General features: G+C 42.2%; 1 long non-coding RNA gene across 1 annotated transcript; it reads right to left on the minus strand.

Moving 5' to 3' along the window:
• Positions 1-380: 380 nt before the first annotated feature.
• On the minus strand, positions 381-5,023 carry LOC143816933 (uncharacterized). The gene is made up of 3 exons (XR_013224019.1): positions 3,115-5,023; positions 2,862-2,927; positions 381-643 (listed from the first exon to the last, which is right to left on the minus strand). It is a non-coding gene; the product is annotated as an uncharacterized LOC143816933 (long non-coding RNA).
• Positions 5,024-7,945: the final 2,922 nt, after the last annotated feature.

Below are 7,945 nucleotides of genomic sequence, written 5' to 3' on the forward strand. Positions count from 1 at the left end.
GAGCGCCTGACGCTGCCGAGCGCAGCCGAGGAGATCCGAGTCTCAGGGGCCCCATGTGACCCGAACCATCCAACGGCAGCACTCAGGACGCGCAGGCGCCCAAGGACATCAAGGCAACCGCGGCAGTAAGACGGTAAATGTACAAAGAAGGCAACTCAGAATAAAAACAGCATATATGAAGAAAACAGCATATATTGACTAATGATGGTGGTGATAGAGAGTAACACGCTAATGCAACAATGCATGCAGACAGCAATATTAACCTATAGAATAACAACACAATTAATTAGTAATGAAATATTAAATAACAAAAAATGCCAAAATTTGCAGGGCACACAATTATAGAAAATACCATTATTGCCTAATACATAATTGCTGCGGCATAACAATCATTTGTAATACAACACAAATGCCAAAGGAAAACACTCCAATATAATGATACATGTCGCACAGAAATAGTATATGCGATTAGCTGATGAAGTCCACACCATCTAATATCATAACGTGATCTTCTCCAGAACGATATATGTGCATTTCTTTCAAGTCTTCTTGCAAAAGTCTTCATGTAGACAGAATATTAGGGTTCTTGATGATAAACAAACAAGGGTTCACTTCCAAGAATACTATTCAGGTGCCACAGGTGCTAGACAACAATATATAAAAAATGTTAAAAACAATTAAAAACCACCAGTCTGATTCTGGCGATGCCAAAAGCCAGACCAGCAACAGCAGACGGAAGGACAGGAGCAGAGATAATTCAAATAACATATTTGAAAGGACCTATTCAAGGAAGGGGGCATAGCTAATATACTCATTAAGACCCACAGGCTGGACCGTACCCAAAGTCCAAATCCACCTGGACTCGATACGGGCCAGCCTCTGGAATGTGCCACCCCCTCGAATGCCAACCTCCAACATATCAACTCCCCTGGCTCTAAGAAGGCCAGAATTGCAGTCATGAAACGTCCTAAAATGTCGAGGAAGTGTTTTGAGGGTGGAGACATCCTCAACTGAGACCGCTGCGTCTATGCCAAGGACATGTTCACGGATCCGCGTTTTAAGGTGGCGAGTTGTCATACCCACGTATAACTTGGCACAAGGGCAAGTAACAATATAAATTACATTTTTACTTGTGCAAGTTATTTTCTTATTGATCCTAAACTCACGTGATCCATCAGAATTATGGAACACGCTCGTTCTCTCGATGTTCGGGCAAGCTACGCAGCGGCCGCATGGGATACATCCCACCCTAGTTGTCATAGAGTCAAGGAAGGTGGGAACATGCCCACCACTATAGTGACTATGAACCAAATGATCTCTAAGGTTTCTGGATCGTCTGACTGCAATACTGGCCCTCTCTGGTAAGTATCGTGCCACAATCGAATCCGCTCGCAATACATGCCAGGATTTCTGTAAGATCTCTCTCATTTTTGGAAACTGAGAATGATACCTCGTAGTAAACCGCACAATCTCATGATTTGATTTATTATTAGGGTTGTATAGCAACGCATCTCTAGAGGAGTGCTTTGCTCTATTGAAAGCCTTTTTAATACTCCGCTTACTGTGTCCCCTGCTTAGTAACCTATTTTTCAAGTCCTCCGCCTGAACAAGGAAATCTGCCTCAGTTGAACATATTCTACGCAGGCGAAGAAATTGACCCGTTGGTATTGCCTGAATGACATGGCCGGGATGGGAGGAGGAGGCGTGCAGCAATAGATTAGTGGAAGTAGGCTTCCTAAATAGGGTGGTCTGAATAGTACCGCAAGAATCACGTTTTACCTGAACATCCAAGAATTCAATAGTCTTATCATCAGATTTATATGTCAAAGTTATATTATTCTCATTATTATTCAGAGAGGTCATAAAGGTCTCAAGACTGTCAACTGAACCCCGCCAGACAATCATAATGTCGTCGATGTACCGCGCCCAAAGAAGGACGCGGCACATCGACTCCGGAAGGTCAGGCGGGGGGAGGTCCCTCTCCCACAGCCCCAAGAACAGGTTGGCGTACGCTGGGGCGAAGGGGGCCCCCATTGCTGTCCCTTGGAGCTGTAGGAAGAAGGACCCCTTAAAGGTAAAAAAATTATGCGTTAAAGCAAATTCCAATAATTGGCAGATTAATTCTCTCATTTCCTTCGCCATACTGGACATACTAAGAAAAAACTCCACCGCTCTAAGCCCATCCTGATGTCGAATGCTGGTGTACAGCGATTCGACATCAGCTGTAACCAATAGTTCGTCCTTTTCGAGATGTAAGCCATTCATTAATTTCAAAAATTCGCTGGTATCCTTCAAATACGATGGTAGATTTATCACCAACGGTTGGAGCTTGGAGTCCAACCATTGATTAACCTTCTCTAAATAATTGCCTTTACCTGATATTATAGGACGGCCGGGGGGCGTCCTCATATCCTTGTGGATCTTGGGGAGTAAATAGAAAGTAGGGATGGTGGGTTCACTTACCACTAGTGCCGAGGCCAATTCACCAGTGATGACTCCCACATCTCTAGCCCTCTTAATAATATTAGTAAGTTGCTTAGAGTAGGCAGACAAGGGGTTAAATGTAAGTTTTTTATAACAAATTTTGTTGTTGAGCTGGCGAAAGGCCTCTTTTTCATACATGATATTAGGCCAGACAACAACATTACCCCCCTTGTCTGCCGGCTTAAAAACAACATCCCCAAGATCCTGAAGGATACGAAGGCGCCCCCTTTCCTCTCTAGTGAGATTATCCCTATAAATAGATCTCGGGATCTCCCTAAATTCCTTAGTGACCAGTTGGACAAAAAGGTCTATATTTGGACATGAAGAAAGAGGGGGAAACCTCTTAGATTTAGCACGAATGGCAACTGGGATCACACCTCCCTCCGGGGTGTCATGCTCAATTGCCAATTCTTCCAATGTTCGGAGGGCTATCTGTTCTTCTTCTGTAGGAAAAAGGGCAGCAAGGTTACCGTCAAAGAAACACTTTTTGAAGATCAAGGACCTAGCAAAAAGATGAAGGTCCTTGATAGCTTCAAAAGCATCAAATGATGCAGCTGGCGCAAAGGAAAGTCCTCTTTCCAACAACTCAAGATCAATAGTAGTGAAGTTGTGAGCACTCAGGTTAATTACCTTGTTGGAATGTTTCCGAAATTCAGAAGGGGCATCATCACGTCTGTAAGGATGATAAGTATACTCCCTCTGATTGCGGGTAGTCATTCTGGAACCCGTCGACATGGAGGACACAGATCGCTCGGAGGTATCACTCACAGACGAAATTGAGGACTGAGATGGTGTCCTTCTTCTAGTATCATCCACTTGTCTACCCCTTTTCCATAGATAGACCCTCTTGTTTTCATAATCATGGCGATCCCTGTTAATTTTGGAAGTCTGTGTCTCTTGGATTTTCTTAACAGTATTTTCTATAGCCTTCTCAATCTGTTTATGGTAAGCATCAAGTTGTTCAACAGTTCCCTGTGATTCCAGCTCATCTTCCACTGTTTTTATAGACAAATCCAGTTGATCAATGATATTTTTGTTGTAATTTCTCAATAATTGCATTAATTGTAATGAACAATTGTTGCACGCCTCCTCCCAACCTACCACAAAATTTTCATTATCAATAGGGAAAGTAGGAATAACCCTAACTCTAAGGCCACGTGGGATCATTTTCCTGGTTTGATAGCCTTCAAGGAACGTGCAGTTCCACCAGAGTTTGGTCCGTTTCAAAATCATATTTTGTAGCTCCAAAACTCGATCATCCCATCTGCGGTCGCTGGTTAGCACTGAGGTGGAAATATCACCTCCAAACGCTTGGTCAATATGTGAACGCCAGGCGGTTTCTCTGGCTTTGAGATCCATACCTATAAGACAATCTGTGCAAAACACAGTAAATAGTAAATAACGACTTATAGAATTAGTCACCATGGTACCACATAATGCAAATAACAATCCGTACCAAAAGATGACCATTGACCTTTGGGGCCTATCATCAATAAGATATATCACACAACAAGAGGATGATGAAATAACGGTCCAAAAAAGATTTATATAAATATAAACTTTTATTGCTTAACATAACCAAGGTGCAAGGAGGGACAAATTGGCACTACCAGAAAAACACTGAAAGCAGCAGGAGGCGCATACCCAGGTCCATGTCAACATAGTATATATTACCATAATATATCGGTCTTGGCTAAAAAACAAAACAAAAAATGCAAAATAATCATAAAAAATTAGAAAAAAATAAAACAAAAAATGAAGCGAAGACCAAGTACTATTAGATGTATAGGAAAATTGCGGCAAGAATATCAAAAAACTGTGATAATACATAGGTCATAATTATTGAAGCGATATACAAAGGTAGTTACAATTGATAAGGCTGTAAATGCATGGCCAGGAGCTTTCCATGCATACAGCTTCAGTCAGTATGAAAGTAAATAAGTGATAGAAAATCACTGCAGGTAAAGGAGAAATTGACTGAAGCTGAGCCAATATGGAGTGTTACAGCCAGACAGTCACAGCCATCACAACACACCTGATATAATCGCCGAAATAACTCACCGCAAAACAGGAGACAATGGTGCCTGGGGACGCGCCTCCGCCCCTACGCGCGTTTCGGTGGGAACACCTTCGTCAGGGGGCAAAGGAACACTGTGTACGACATGTTTAAAAAGCGCTGGCACCGGAAATAGAATATGCCGAAACCGGAAGTGACGTTGCGCAAATCCGGAGACCCGAGCGCCTGACGCTGCCGAGCGCAGCCGAGGAGATCCGAGTCTCAGGGGCCCCATGTGACCCGAACCATCCAACGGCAGCACTCAGGACGCGCAGGCGCCCAAGGACATCAAGGCAACCGCGGCAGTAAGACGGTAAATGTACAAAGAAGGCAACTCAGAATAAAAACAGCATATATGAAGAAAACAGCATATATTGACTAATGATGGTGGTGATAGAGAGTAACACGCTAATGCAACAATGCATGCAGACAGCAATATTAACCTATAGAATAACAACACAATTAATTAGTAATGAAATATTAAATAACAAAAAATGCCATATCAACACTCCAGGAAAACACTCCAATATAATGATACATGTCGCACAGAAATAGTATATGCGATTAGCTGATGAATAATTTATATTGTTACTTGCCCTTGTGCCAAGTTATACGTGGGTATGACAACTCGCCACCTTAAAACGCGGATCCGTGAACATGTCCTTGGCATAGACGCAGCGGTCTCAGTTGAGGATGTCTCCACCCTCAAAACACTTCCTCGACATTTTAGGACGTTTCATGACTGCAATTCTGGCCTTCTTAGAGCCAGGGGAGTTGATATGTTGGAGGTTGGCATTCGAGGGGGTGGCACATTCCAGAGGCTGGCCCGTATCGAGTCCAGGTGGATTTGGACTTTGGGTACGGTCCAGCCTGTGGGTCTTAATGAGTATATTAGCTATGCCCCCTTCCTTGAATAGGTCCTTTCAAATATGTTATTTGAATTATCTCTGCTCCTGTCCTTCCGTCTGCTGTTGCTGGTCTGGCTTTTGGCATCGCCAGAATCAGACTGGTGGTTTTTAATTGTTTTTAACATTTTTTATATATTGTTGTCTAGCACCTGTGGCACCTGAATAGTATTCTTGGAAGTGAACCCTTGTTTGTTTATCATCAAGAACCCTAATATTCTGTCTACATGAAGACTTTTGCAAGAAGACTTGAAAGAAATGCACATATATCGTTCTGGAGAAGATCACGTTATGATATTAGATGGTGTGGACTTCATCAGCTAATCGCATATACTATTTCTGTGCGACATGTATCATTATATTGGAGTGTTTTCCTTTGGCATTTGTGTTGTATTACAAATGATTGTTATGCCGCAGCAATTATGTATTAGGCAATAATGGTATTTTCTATAATTGTGTGCCCTGCAAATTTTGGCATTTTTTGTTATTTAATATTTCATTACTAATTAATTGTGTTGTTATTCTATAGGTTAATATTGCTGTCTGCATGCATTGTTGCATTAGCGTGTTACTCTCTATCACCACCATCATTAGTCAATATATGCTGTTTTCTTCATATATGCTGTTTTTATTCTGAGTTGCCTTCTTTGTACATTTACCGTCTTACTGCCGCGGTTGCCTTGATGTCCTTGGGCGCCTGCGCGTCCTGAGTGCTGCCGTTGGATGGTTCGGGTCACATGGGGCCCCTGAGACTCGGATCTCCTCGGCTGCGCTCGGCAGCGTCAGGCGCTCGGGTCTCCGGATTTGCGCAACGTCACTTCCGGTTTCGGCATATTCTATTTCCGGTGCCAGCGCTTTTTAAACATGTCGTACACAGTGTTCCTTTGCCCCCTGACGAAGGTGTTCCCACCGAAACGCGCGTAGGGGCGGAGGCGCGTCCCCAGGCACCATTGTCTCCTGTTTTGCGGTGAGTTATTTCGGCGATTATATCAGGTGTGTTGTGATGGCTGTGACTGTCTGGCTGTAACACTCCATATTGGCTCAGCTTCAGTCAATTTCTCCTTTACCTGCAGTGATTTTCTATCACTTATTTACTTTCATACTGACTGAAGCTGTATGCATGGAAAGCTCCTGGCCATGCATTTACAGCCTTATCAATTGTAACTACCTTTGTATATCGCTTCAATAATTATGACCTATGTATTATCACAGTTTTTTGATATTCTTGCCGCAATTTTCCTATACATCTAATAGTACTTGGTCTTCGCTTCATTTTTTGTTTTATTTTTTTCTAATTTTTTATGATTATTTTGCATTTTTTGTTTTGTTTTTTAGCCAAGACCGATATATTATGGTAATATATACTATGTTGACATGGACCTGGGTATGCGCCTCCTGCTGCTTTCAGTGTTTTTCTGGTAGTGCCAATTTGTCCCTCCTTGCACCTTGGTTATGTTAAGCAATAAAAGTTTATATTTATATAAATCTTTTTTGGACCGTTATTTCATCATCCTCTTGTTGTGTGATATATCTTATTGATGATAGGCCCCAAAGGTCAATGGTCATCTTTTGGTACGGATTGTTATTTGCATTATGTGGTACCATGGTGACTAATTCTATAAGTCGTTATTTACTATTTACTGTGTTTTGCACAGATTGTCTTATAGGTATGGATCTCAAAGCCAGAGAAACCGCCTGGCGTTCACATATTGACCAAGCGTTTGGAGGTGATATTTCCACCTCAGTGCTAACCAGCGACCGCAGATGGGATGATCGAGTTTTGGAGCTACAAAATATGATTTTGAAACGGACCAAACTCTGGTGGAACTGCACGTTCCTTGAAGGCTATCAAACCAGGAAAATGATCCCACGTGGCCTTAGAGTTAGGGTTATTCCTACTTTCCCTATTGATAATGAAAATTTTGTGGTAGGTTGGGAGGAGGCGTGCAACAATTGTTCATTACAATTAATGCAATTATTGAGAAATTACAACAAAAATATCATTGATCAACTGGATTTGTCTATAAAAACAGTGGAAGATGAGCTGGAATCACAGGGAACTGTTGAACAACTTGATGCTTACCATAAACAGATTGAGAAGGCTATAGAAAATACTGTTAAGAAAATCCAAGAGACACAGACTTCCAAAATTAACAGGGATCGCCATGATTATGAAAACAAGAGGGTCTATCTATGGAAAAGGGGTAGACAAGTGGATGATACTAGAAGAAGGACACCATCTCAGTCCTCAATTTCGTCTGTGAGTGATACCTCCGAGCGATCTGTGTCCTCCATGTCGACGGGTTCCAGAATGACTACCCGCAATCAGAGGGAGTATACTTATCATCCTTACAGACGTGATGATGCCCCTTCTGAATTTCGGAAACATTCCAACAAGGTAATTAACCTGAGTGCTCACAACTTCACTACTATTGATCTTGAGTTGTTGGAAAGAGGACTTTCCTTTGCGCCAGCTGCATCATTTGATGCTTTTGAAGCT

Source organism: Ranitomeya variabilis, chromosome 3 (genome assembly GCF_051348905.1).
Source record: "Ranitomeya variabilis isolate aRanVar5 chromosome 3, aRanVar5.hap1, whole genome shotgun sequence".
In the NCBI taxonomy this organism is placed as follows: domain Eukaryota; kingdom Metazoa; phylum Chordata; class Amphibia; order Anura; family Dendrobatidae; genus Ranitomeya; species Ranitomeya variabilis.